The sequence below is a fragment of the Protopterus annectens genome, chromosome 13.part0 (genome assembly GCF_019279795.1).
Source record: "Protopterus annectens isolate FY-2018-M chromosome 13.part0, PAN1.0, whole genome shotgun sequence".
Classification (NCBI taxonomy): Eukaryota; Metazoa; Chordata; order Ceratodontiformes; family Protopteridae; genus Protopterus; species Protopterus annectens.
This window is the reverse complement of record NC_056747.1, coordinates 832,222,076-832,236,309: the sequence shown is the minus strand read 5'-3', so window position 1 is coordinate 832,236,309 and position 14,234 is coordinate 832,222,076.

Below are 14,234 nucleotides of genomic sequence, written 5' to 3'. Positions count from 1 at the left end.
TATGAACATGAACACTATGCCTGTCCTCCTAGCCTCCCTAGCCGAAGACATTTTACTTCTTCTCCATTTATCTTTTGAATAGAATTACATGCTGTGGGCACATCTGGTTTATTTACAGTTGGGTGCCACAAACCATTCGTTTTCCAGGATAAAATATTTAACAGTCTTCCGTTCTTTTATGTTAAAACATAGCTACTCCCTTTGGCTTCTCTTTCCCCTCTTCATTAGGTTAGCACTTTCAACATCTCACTTACTTTTTTAAATACTTGGTTACCACTCTTATTTATCCCTATGCCAAACATATTTAAAGTACTGACAGCCACACGCAACAGTACATTTGTAATACCTTGTTCCAGGTAAGAACACCATCTATGATTATTTTTATCATATAGCCAAGTTTGATTTTATATAAAAACTCACATTTTCCAATGCTTGTGAACAACCATAACTATATTAGATAATAAAATAAAACAACCATTGAAATAACTATTTACACAATCTAGGTTGACATTAATGACTTGAACTCAGTTACCAAAAAAATCTTTGCCTACACTACTAACATTTAATAGTATGCGAGTCATATTGTTGATGCTAGAACCATTTCCACTTCCCAAACATGTAATTTGGAAAGGACCTGACATACTCCACAAACCTGTTCCAAACCAAATTCTCTCCATTTTAAAGTCAGTGGAAACACTATCATATCCATTTCCCTTCTACAGTAATCTTTTACAGTACACGTCTCTCCACTTTTTAACTGTACTGATCAGTCTTTCCCACAAACCAACTTGGCTGCTGACAACCAACTAAACATGTGCCTACCACACAATATATATGGGAGGGTACATCTCTGTTAAACCTTACTTATTCTTCCTTCTTGCACATCCATGGATAAAACTGTGATAACAAATAACGTAATCTAAAAGTTAATCAGCTAGCCACTGCATTTGCCTGTATTGCTCTCGGGTCTAGAGTCAATTTGTATTGATCATCTCCTGTATAGTCCACCACTTCTCTTACTACCAATGTACTGACTTGTACGTAAAGAACAACAATATAAAAAAAAAATAATCAGTTTTGATGGCCAATGCAAAGGGAAGTATATACTTTGCAAACCTCTCAGTCTCCCACTTCCATAGTTCTCTCTGTTGATAGACTGCTGCAAAAATCATGATTATTTAAAACAGTGTGCATATTGCCCAGCCATGAGCTAATTTCCTATTAGAAGGGCAGATCATGTGACCTGCTCATTCAAATTAAAACAGTACAGTGTATCTCTTTGGATGGCTCCCTAACACACAAAATACATCAAACAAGAGCTAATATACTGTTCCATTTTTTTTTTTTTTTTTTTACTTTGTAGATGTTTTATTTTCGTCTGTGAACTAAGCCCACAGTTACAAACTTCTAATAAAAATAAAAACACATTTTGCAGCTGCATCTTGTACATTTCACCAAAGCATTTATCTGAATCTTGCTTTTCACACTATATACCAGATCAAAAACATATAGAAACATCACATGCCACTTTCCTGTGCTATGAGAACCACTGGCTTTCTGGAGTATAGGAAACATTTCTGTTACAGAAATCTCTTTCTGTCTCTTGGTTTGCTGCATTACTCTCAGTGTAGTTACTCTACTGTTGCTTCACTAACCTTGATAGTCTCTCTTGCAGGATCTTAATCACTTCTTGGTGATCCAGGAAAGCCATTGTATGTCCACAAAGCAACACTTTCAAGTATGCAGGATATAGTAGCCTAAATTTCAGTCCTTGTTGTTTGCAGAGCCTGACCATGGGGGTGGGGTGGGGGGGAGACTTGAATACCAACACACAGTAGCAGTGGAATAATTTTTTTTTATGAATATCACTGGTCACCTACTCTACATATTACTCCAGGCTTCCAGATTTTGGTTAACAGCTCTTCTTTCATGGCATATGACTCAAAACACACTATAATATGTCTTGATCTAGCATTGCCATCCTAATTTCTTGACTGCACTGTATGTACTTTCAGTCCAGAGAGAGTCTTTAGGGAGATCAGACCATCTTTTAAGTGATGACGAATAAAGGAGGCACAGTCCCATCACTTCATCCTTGATAGTATTCTACATCCATTTGCTTTTCAAACAGTTTTTGATATGTAGTTTTCTGATCTGTCATCCTATCTTTAAAAAGGGTGTTCTCCTTCCATAGAGCTGTTATTTGGACCAAATGATCTAGCAACGTCTGATCCAGTTCTTCATAATATTTTGCATTTTTCATACAAAAATTGATTTTAGTATTTCTGTTAGAATTTGATCAAAAACATTTTTTAGAGTTAATGGTATCTGGCTTTGATGAAAAGTTTTCCTGTACTTCAGTGGCTATGTCTCACATACGATCTGGACACACATCAGGCTTTCTCTTCAAGTTCTCTTTAATTTTATTTTTCCCCTTTTGTTTAGCTGTATGTGGTATTCATTCTTACTGCCTCAAGTTATTATTGCTTCTAAATACAGCTGGCCTTCATAATTGTATTTAATCCAAAAGAAATTAGGAAAGCAGCCCTGGCGGTATATTCTCTTTTATACAGCCATACCAAAAGTATCTCATTTTATGTTTTTGTTCCAAAATATACAAATTGTTTGGAAAACACTTGTTTTTCCTATTCATATCTTCTTCCCATCATAGATTTTATGAAACTCAAAAACTACGATACTTTCTCTCATGATTATTTTGTCACACCTACAACAGAATGTTTGGATTTCAAGCTGTCTGATACACTCTGGGATCTACATGGCTCTTTTTATTAGCTCCATGTCTATTATAATGCATTCTTATATCCATTACTACTACAATGTATTCTCACTGTATTTTATATTTTTGTCTTTTTTGAGTCACATTTTATCGCACATAACTGTTGCTAGTAATCTCATTCACTTACTCTATGTACAACCACGCCTTCAGATAAAGTCAGGTCTGCAACTGCTACAGCCTGCCCTGTGTTTGATCATTATTCCACACAATATTCCATCTCTTATCAATGAATAATGTAGTTCACCAAATTCATAATCTTTTTCTTTAGTTATCTAGCTCAGTAACAAGCATCTACAGCAGGGGTGGGCAAACTTTTTGATTCGTGGGCCACATTGAGTTCTAACATTTGACAAAGGGGCCAGAACAGGAGCAGATAGATGGCATGCTCTGAAAACATCACCTCATTGGGGGAAAAATACACATCTTGGGATATGGAGAAAACATGTGCTTTAATTTCCAATGAAAATGAAGAAAAGCATTACAATAAAATCTCTGACTTCGAAATGAGTCTTTAAACACTGAAAATCAAATAAATTACCATTTTATTTTAAAGCACTGAAAGTTCTGTTATCCTTCAGGATATCACCATCACTCTCCTCCTGACTGTCTTTTTTTTCAAAAATGGTAGGAGATGCAGATGTACTTGTCCTGTTACTTTTATTCAATTTGTTTCCCCGGTGCCAGAAGTCAACAACGACCAGTGCAAGGACGAAACAGTTGCAGCAAGTCAGTCTGTGAAGCGTTATATTTGATCTGCATGCACTGCTTATTTTAACAACGTGCGTATCACGGAGACACACACATTTTAATGGGAGCAGTGTTGTTGGTCTCCTTTTTTAGCCAGCGCATCAAAGTCTGGAGTTAGTTTTGTTGTGGCGATTCTCAGGATGGATCTGAGGTGTAGGTCTGTTAACTTGGATCTGTGGCTGGCTTTGTTGATGTTCATGACGCTGAAGGTCTGTTCACACACGAAGGTGGAGCCGAACAAAGCCAACATCATCTGCGCTTTTCGCCTTGGATTTGGAAACGCGGCATCATTGAGTGAAGCATAGAAGTCATTTAGTTTCAGAGAGCTGAACTTCTCTTTTAAGGCAGGGTCGGACTGAAGGTCGATCAGTTCGAGCTGAAGCTCCTCTGGAGCTGTTTCGGGGTCTTGTGACAGAGGAAAGGCCACCAATTGAAGTGACTTGTCAATTTTGTCGAAATCCAAAAACCGACGGCAGAATTCTCCGTGCAGTGCATCCAGTGACTCACTGTATTTCTTTACTTTTGCTCCGGCCTCTTTCAGCGTGGCTAGTCTAGGAAAATGAGTGAATGACTTGTTCAAAATCTGCCTGGAGAATAAAGCCAGCTTGGATTTGAAGGCTTTCACGTTTGTGTACATGTCATGCACAAACTGCTCCTTCCCCTGCAGTTTCACGTTGAGCTCATTCAAGTGTGAAAATATGTCCGAAGCAAACGCAAAGTCACACATCCAGCTCTTGTTGCTCAGCTCAGGAAATTCATCAGTCTTCCCCTGCCGCTCCAAAAACACGCCAACCTCCTCTTTGAGCTCCCACACTCGTTGAAACACTTTGCCCAAACTCAACCAGCGGACACGGGAGTGATAAAGCAGGTCCTGGTGATCCGCATCAGTTTCCTCCAGGAACGCAATGAACTGACGGTGTTGAAGTCCCCATCCGCGTATGAAGTTGACGAGTTTCACCACAGGATTCACAACATGATTCAGCTGTAACACCGATTTACATAGAGATTCCTGGTGGATGATGCAGTGGAGGAAAATGACATCCTGGTTAGGGTTTTCATCTTTCACTTTATTCTGGATTCTCCTCAGCAGGCCAACGTTTTTTCCCGTTAAATTCGGAGATCCATCTGTGGTGACATTAACAAGCTTACTCCAGGGAAGCTTCATGTTTTCGATGGCAGCAGACACCCGTTCAAACAAGTCCTCTCCCCGTGTTTGTCCTTTCAGAGACTCCATTGTCAAAAACTCCTCCGTTATTTCAAAAGTTTTGTTGATTCCTCGGATAAAAATGAGGAGCTGAGCAGTGTCTCTGACACTGTTGCTTTCATCCAGTGCTAAAGAATAAAAAGTGAATGACTTCGCCTTTTTGTTTAATCTGCTGGTGATATCTTCATCTATTAGTTCCACACGGCGAGTCACTGTCCGCCGTGATAAACTGATTTTCTCAAATTTGTCTTTGGTCTCCGGGCACAAAATACCTGCTGTCTCTACCATACATTCTTTTAAAACTCGCCTCAGACAGTGGTTTGCTGGCCTTTGCTATTTTGAATGAAAGCATAAAACTGGCCTTGGTACTTGACTCTTGAATGGCAGTTTGACTGTGAAAAAAACTTTGCTGAGCCTTCAAATTAGCTGCCACCTTCTCAGCAGCAGCTTCCCGTTCTTTTGTTGAGAGCTTGCTAGCATAATTAGCGTGCTTTGTGGCAAAGTGACGGCTAATATTATACTCTTTAAAAACCGCCACAGTTTCTTGGCATATCAGGCAAACAGCAGATGATCGGTGTTCAGTGAAAAATATTTAGTTGTCCACTCCTTATTGAACACTCGACATTCTCTGTCCACTTTCCTTTTCTTGGGTCCGCTCATCTTCATAGAGGGGCGGTGGGTCAAAGGGTAAAGTGCAAACGTGGAGTAATAGGCCTACGCTTCACCTCAACAAAGCCAATATATCTAGAGTGCACCATCTAGTGAGGAAACATCAGAATTGCAGGGGAAATAAAACATTAACAAGGTTAATTTATTAAATTTTTTCAAGTTTGGCGGGCCGAATCAAAACGTTTAACGGGCCGCATGTGGCCCCCGGGCCGTAGTTTGCCCATGCCTGATCTACAGTAATTGTAGGACCATGTGCCCTTGTAAAAAAGAATGTGAATAAATTGCAATTTCTTTTTAGGCTTACAATAATTCCTGAACTTCTTTCTAATTGTTGCTATTTAGTTGTTCTCTCCTTCGAGAAAAGTAAAATAGCGGCTTACATATCTTCAAGGCTTCTTCTCCAGTGGCATGCAGAAATGTGGCTTTTAGGCTATTCTACTTGTGGTGAGGAACATATCCAAATTCAGGATCCCAAGCTTTCAGTCTTGTGCTAAGTTACCTTGCAGCAAGAGAATTCATGATGACTGCAGACAGAATCATTCTTTACTGTGAGTTATACTCCTATACTGCCAACAACATAAAGTTTTGAAAACAAACATATTTATTCACTTAATCAGATATTCTTCAATTCTGAAGATATATTTGCCCACTTATGACATGTAGCATCAAAATTTTACAGTGCTCAGTGTACAAATGTTTATTCAGACTGAACTTCTAGAAGGAATATGTACTACATGAAATGCAACTCCCCTAACTAGACATTAGTTTTTAAGGATATACACCTAATATACTGTAGCTGTCCATCTCATAGATCCAGCAATGCTTTTTAGCATGGAGTGTCATCTCAGATGTTGCACATGGTCTGTCCTATGTGGTATTTCAGATAGACCAGCAGAGTGCCTTGAACATAGTTGTCTGTCTCATAGACCTGGAAGCGCCGTCTTAAAATGGATTGACAGCTGGCATCTGGTAATAATTCATGTCAGGTGAAGTAACATATGTAGCAGTGGAATGCCTTGATTAGACATAGATGTCTGTCTCACACACCCAGCAATGCTAAATGAGTGGAGTGTCAGCCTACACACATTCCATGCTAGAGAGTATACTGGGTAGAGTAGCAGACTGGGGTAGAGTAGCAGACTGCCAGTTAGAGTGCTGAGTGGACTACCAGATTTCCAGGTAGAATGCAGGGTGGATCAGCAGACTGCCATGACTAGGCATATTTACCTGCCTCAGACCCAGCAGTACTGTGATCAGTGAACTGCCATCTGGTACACAGTCCATGCTGGGTGGAGTGCTAGGTGAACCAACAGAGTTCTGAGTGATCCAGTGGCACATCAGGTGGGCCTGTAGGATGTGGCAGCAGATTGGCTTAACAAGATATAGGTGTCTCACAAATCCAACAATGCTTCCCTTGATGGAGTGGCAGCTGACATATGGTACATAACTCATGTCATGTGAAGTTCCATATGGAGTGCCAACTGGTCCAGTTGAGTGTCTTGACCAGACACAGTCAGCACTTATGTGGACTGGTGGGTGGATTGCCAGGTAGAATGACAAATGAAATGTCAGGCCAAGTGCTGGCTAGACCAGTTGAATAGCATACTAAAGAATAAATACCAAACAGAAAGTTAGGCAACAGCAGTACAGAATGCATGCCAGGTGGATTACTTTGTGGAATACTAGTAGATGGCATTAGAAAATGAGTGCTGAGTGGAATGTAGGCCAGCACTAGCACAGAGTGAGTGCAGGTTTAAGTGTTGGATGGCACCAGCACAGGGCTGCCAGGAGAAATGCTAGCTTGCACTGATACAGAATGAGCATCTTGAATTGCCAGATAGAATGCTGGGTGGAGTGCCAGCCAACATAATTATGAAATTATTTTAATCCTGCTGAAGGCACAAGGCAGAGAGAAACTAACTTGTATGAGGTGCCAGCACATTGGATGCATGTACACACACACACTGAAGCATGTCATAGATTCGTATCAATTAGTAATTCACTAGCAAGTCTTTGTTATGATAAAACTGCAACACTGGGTGAAAAATACTTCACTTACAGGAAGTTATATACAGACTCCATAAAGTTACCACAGACAGTGCTGAACTGGAGAATCAAGTGCTGTGAGGCAGTAACACCAGACACTGTGCTACTTAGCTGTCCATGTGCCAACCAACCAATATATATTTAAAAAATTACACAGTGTTTTAAGTAAATGCATTTATCTGACAGATACTTCACTGGAAAATCCACAAAGTATAAGTAAACTCCCAAAACCTGCACTGTGTTGATGGATAAAATCATTGTGTAAAGTGCATTTCCAGAGGGTTGTGCAAAATATGTAGGTTGCCTAAGTGTTTGCTTCCCAGTGGAGTTCTGAGTTGCCACACAGTCTATGAACCTTAATATCAAAGGCTCAGAGCCCAAAGAAGATATAATTATGAACTCCTTTCCATCAAACCTGGGCTGCACCACACTTGAACTGTAAACTCTGTGAAAATTTGACAAATCATACCCCTACAAGTGTTCACCCTTAAAAACAGTTTCAACATGTAAAGAAATAAGTCTACACAAAACATAACAAAGAGTGGTCACCACCAACTCTGGAAAAAAATCTGTCACCATTGATAACCACACTACAGAATCTAATGCTAAGATCTTGTCTAACCCAATCAGAGCCAAAAAGTGAAAGTACAGTAGCAAATGGGTGAAAGGCCAAGTATTATGGACCTTAATTAGAAAATGGCAGACAGACAAGCCAACCATGTAGTGCACAACCACACACAGAGAAAATACACTAGACCCCCCCCTGCACATTTATTAGAATCACTGTAATCTGTTTACTTTGATCCTATCTGCAAATTAAGCTATGTTGGCTTCTGCTTTGATGTTCTCGTTTCTTTATCTGTCCCACAATGAACATCCTACCAGGCACGTTATCCACATCAACTGTAGCTTCCTCAACTGCTGTGCCTTCACTTCCAAGGTTTCTGTACCATACAGTAATGCTGGTCACTCCACTGAGAGGTTGCACTCATACCTTTTTCACATTACCCCCTCTATCATACCCTACCCTTCTCTACTCATACTATTCTACTCCTTCACCAGTGTAATCTATTACCATATTTCATGACCTCTAGAATATTAATAATTTCTATGATAATCTATTATGTAAATAATGCTGCATTTTCCTATTATCAGGCTTTCCATATAATTTATGCTTGAACACTATGACTTTATTATGTCTGTTGACATTCTTCTTATTTCTGGCAAACTAGTGTGTAGTTTTTCAAATTTTGCGCTGGAATGTTATGGCTTTATTATGTCTGTCTAGCTTTTCATTATGTTAACCATATGTATATGGAGCTTTTCTCCCCAGGCCTTCACTGAAAATGGGTACCTCATGACCCAGTCGGAGTTTCCCGGTAAACAAATGCCAAATAAATTATTTGTTTTGTACACCTTACTTCTTACATTTTTATGGCATTCTTCTGATGTGCACTTCCTCTAACTCTCTAAGCCACTGAAAATGGGTACCTCATGACCCAGTTGGAGTTTGGCATTCTTCTGATGTGCACTTCCTCTAACTCTGTAAGCCACCTGGCTGCAGCCCCTCTGAATTTAGCTTTGACCTCCTCATTCAGGCTTCCCTTATCCTGAGCCACCTCTTCCATATACTTAAAGCTGTTAACCTCTTCACTATTTGCCCTTCTGTCTCAGTTTTCAGCTTCTTCTGATCGATCCTATTGCTGTCATGACTGCCTTGCCTGTTCTCAGTTTTGCATTCCACTCCCATCATTTACTGAAGTTTTTGTTTAGAGTCTGCTTGTAATGCCACATCATCTGCATACAACAGCTTTGATAATCTGTTTCTTCCAACTTGTTTGTTAACATAGTCCATTATATTAAGGTGTATATACAGTAATGGGATGAGAGCTAAACCCTGATGCATACCAACTCCCACTGGGGACTCTTGAGCCTGAACAATGTTCATACTCACCACTAGGTCCTTGTATATAGCCTGCACTAATTCTACCAATGTTTCTGGGATCTTGAACCATCCGCAGGAGTGCCCAAATTAGCTTTCTTGGGACCTTTTCATATGCTTTCCCCAGGTTTAGGAATGCACATTTAGACTCTTTCCATACCTCTAGATTCTTCTCAACTATATGTCCCACTGTGATCACCAGGTCAATTGTGCTGTATCTTGAGCAGAATCCTAACTGCTCTCATCTCCTGTCTTAATTTCTACTACTCTGCATATTCATTTATCAGTCACCCTCTCCAGCACTTTCATGCAATGTGAAGCGAGTTTAACAACTGTGAGAAGTACAGAGGTATCAATGTCCCATTTGGTCTTGTACATTAGCACTAGAATATCACAAATAAAAGTGAGTACGACAAATGGTTCACTCACTACAAAAAAAATGTCCAAACACACCAAGTAGAGTGAACCAAGGCAGAGGTACCCAGTACAAACAGCAAACCTTATAAAGAGCTAAAAATCACTTATTGTGGGTGCCTTCACAGTCAAAAAGATACTGCTTCATCAGACAACATTAGAACCAATTGGGTTACATAAATACCCGGTGGCGGGGATCAAAACTAGACAATTATGTACCTCTCAATCTCTTCGGCATTAAAAATTGTAGCACCAGCCTTTAAAAATCATAACAGAGGGTCAGAAAAGTGACCACTTAATTTCAAAACAGATCATCAGCTAAGACAGCCTATGTAGAAGATTTTGTAGGAATGAGAAGTGTATTAATTGGCTCTCTGAGAGAGCAGCTGATGCATGTAACAGACTACCAAGTAACTTTAAAGCAAGTACATTATCAGCCTGCGGTTTAAGCTTAGGTTTGTGTGGTGAATCATTTTTAGTTAGAGGGTTCTTCCTTTAGAATAATTAGTGTGGTAAATTTTTAAGTGATTCCTTTGTTTACTGTGGATTTATACCTCTTTTAGCTCTTTGTGTTTTCTTGAAAGAGCTATTTAACCCGTTTAAATTAGAGTGTGTGTGTGTGTGTGTGTGTGTGTGTGTGTGTGTGTGTGTGTGTGTGTGTGTGTGTGTTTTATATAGACTTGGCTAATTTAAAAAAAAAAATGTCAAAGCAGACTAAAGAATCCACAGTTTCGGAGTTTAAAAGGTGCTCCAAGTACTCATAGAAGATGTCCATTATGGACAATCACACTGTGTCTAGTGTTTGGGTGCCCTGCATTTACAAGAATCTTGCTCAGTATGTCATTCTTTCAGTTCCAGAGTCCTTCATGAATGAAAGAATAAGTCAATTCATAAGGGCCTTAAGTCTTCTTTTTCTGAAGCTCTGGAACAGGGTCAAAGCCCTTCAAAAGGATCAATATCTCTTTCACAGAAATCAGGCAAAGGCTCGAAAAGACCATCACCTGCATCTTCTGATGGCTCGGAGCCATCCAAAAAAGTCTCAAAAGTAGCCTGCTGAACTTGTCAGACCTTCCACCTTGGCTCCATCTATATTGGAACTGATGGTGTTACAAGTCAGGAGCCGCTCACCAGTCTTGGAGCCAGTTTCTCCTGTGCTTAGGTCACCAATTCTCCAGTCTGTGGCATCTCCAGCTCCATCCTCTCATTCTTCCAGGAGGCTATCAGACTATGATATGGACAGTCTGGTGCAGAAACTATTGAGGACACAGATGCTGGCTAAAATTTTGTCAGAACAGAGTCAATCGGTTTCTGAGCCGACCAGACCATACCTTCAACTTCATTTCTTCCTCCAACCCAAACTGTGGTCTCGGAGCCAGAATGCGTGGAGCCAATAAAGATCCGTCAGAGCAGAGACCTACATTGGCATCTTCGGCTCTGACTACCTCTGTGCCATCTGAGGAGTCTAGGAGCTGACACTCTCCAGTCGGATCCGGGAGGGGACAGTCGGACCTAATTTTTATCAGTTCCGACCTTGCTTCTCAGGGCCTCGGCTCGGGTGAGCTCGCCTCCTACCTCGACCTCGGAACCTTCTCCTGTAGTTTCGGGGTACTTGCTGGCTCCTCAGAGTCGAAGGTTTCCTCGGGTCACGGAAGGGGGGGCTTTTGAGGCTATGAGGACAGCCTTGTCCCCACAGGCATCCTCTCTGTTGGATCCGACTATTCCTCCCCCTAAGGCACTGGTATCTGTTTATGCACAACCCATCCCACAGCGCAGAGACCCAAAGACTCAGGAAGCCCCAGAGAGTGAACCACTCTCCTCGGGAACCTCTCCAGAAGCCCCATCTGAAGAGGCCCCCAGAAAGAGACTATTTAAGAGGAAACATCTGGACTCCCCAGAACAGTTAATCACATCAGACACGGACCTCGATGAATCAGAAGGGTCCCCACAGTCTCCCTCTGAAGAGGTCTCCTTTGTAGACATCTTAAAAATCCTTAAACAGAGAGGTGGCTGGAAATCCATTACCCCTTCTGACAAGGAGTCCATTTACCAGAAAGCTTTTGGGTCTCGACCTTCTGCCACTTGGGTGCCTTCGCCTTTTGATGAGTTAACGGAACTAGTTTCTCGAAAGCAGTGGGAGTCTCTGGACACAGTGGAACCTGTACCTAGAAGACCAAACAAATTTATAACACCCCAGAAGACAAAATATTTTTAACCAGGTGTGTTCCTGTAGATGCTATGGTGGTGGCGGCAGCTACCAAGAAGGAGTTATCTGAAACATCCACATCTGTCCACCCCCTGAACAAAGAATCACATACGATGGACAGATATGGTAAGCACATATTCTCTTCAGTGACCTTTACAGTCCCTGAATTACCTTACTCACTTCACCAGGTTACAGAGAGATCTCCTAAAAGAGCTTGGAGACACTCTACAGGGTACTGTAGCTGCGGAAGTATCAGATAAATTAACTTCCCAGCTCTCCACCCTCAATTCTGTAGTTAGCTCATCCATGAGGCTTATTTCCTATGCAGCTGATGGAGCGAGTAGGTCAGCGGGTTCAGGAATTGCCCTTAGGAGACATTCCTGGATGCGTTTGTGTTCATTTGCAAAACCCTTCAAGTCATCCTTCATTAACACCCCTTCGATCGTTCATCACTTTTCGGGCCTAAAGTCAAAGAAACACTGACCGGGTGTGAACAGGAAGGAAAGACACTCTCTGCTGTAGAAGTATGTTTTTCGACTCCTTCTAGACCCTATCCCAAGGGCCAAAAGGGAGGAAAAATGTGGTTTTGAAAGTCCCAGAGAGTCTTTCAAGACACACGTGGTGAATCCTCCTCCAGGGGCAGAGGGGAAGGGAATAATGGAAGATGCTGACCATGCAGCAGGGAGGATCCACAAAATCAGGGCAGAGAATCTTTCTTCGGTAAGCCCTTTTCAGCATTCCTGAAAGGAGGTCTGTCTGTCCCCCTCTGGAGGCAGTCGGGGTCGCTTATCTTTGTACCCAGATGCCTGGTTGAAAATAACAAAAGACAAGTGGGTACAAAGGATCATATCCAGAGGTTACTCTATACCCTTTTCCTACCCCCCCCCCTCACTAATGAAAGGATTCCGGATGTTCCACCCAGTCACAAGAGTCAAGCAACCATAGAAATTCAAAGGTTGCTAGAAAAAAAGTCATCCAACTGGTCCCCGCAGACCAGATAGGATCCAGAACTTACTCAAGGCTCTTTTTAGTACCAAAGAAGACAGAGGACTGGAGACCCATACTGGATCTCAGCAGGTTAAACAAATCTGTAAAAAAAGACAAAGTTCCAGATGGTCACACTGCAGTTGATACTCCCTTTTTTGGGAAAAGACAATTGGATGTGCTCCATAGACCTCCAGGATGTGTAATACCACATAAAAATGGACAGGCCATCCAGGAGTTAAATGCATTTTTGGTTGGGAGCCAATCATTACCAATTCTGAGCCCTGCTCTTTGATCTCACTACAGCCCCCATGGTGTTCACAAAATACATGGCAATGGTTACGGCTCACCTGAGGCATTCATATTCTGGGTGTTTCCATATGTAGATGACTGGCTCCTAACCGCCACCACCAAGCATCTACTTTCACAAGCAAGAGATACCACTTTGAATGTCTCTACTCAGTTGGGAATTTCAATAAACTATGAAAAATCTGCCTTATTGCCATCTCAACATTATCATCTTTACAGGCACAGAGTTGGACATGGTTTCAATGATGGTAAAACTTCCACAGACAGGATACAAACCCTATGAGCACAGGTTCAAGAACTCCTCTCAAAAACAAAGGTCCAGGCGAGGACAATTCCCAAGGTACTAGGTACTATGGTGGCAGCAATCACTATGATCCCCCTAGCACAAATGCACATGAGAATCTTACAGTGGCTTCTACTGACCCAGTGGTCCATGCAGCAACTTCCGATGTCGCACCAGATAATAACAGTCTTGCAGGAGAGACCTACATTGGTGGCTACAGTCAGATCAAGTGACCTTAGGTTGTCCTTTCATTCTTCCATCTCCCCTAGCCACAGATACCATGGATGCCTCTTAGATAGGGTGAGGGGGCATCATCAGGGAATGACAGCTTAAGGCACGTGGCAGGATTACGAGGCTCATTTGCATATCAGTGTCGTGGAGATGAGAGCAGTGCTTCTGGCATTGTAGGTATTTCAACACTCTCTTCCACTGGGAACTATTGCAGTCCAGACAGACATGTCAGTGGTTTGGTATATAAACAAACAAGGAGGAACCAAATTTTATCCCCTTTGTCGAGAGGCCCTGAGAGTATGGCAGTGGGCAATGTCCTCCCAACGCTTTCTGATAGCAACGTACATCCCGGGGAGATCCAACGTGATAGCAGACAAGCTCAGCAGAGCAATTCTAATGCCTCAC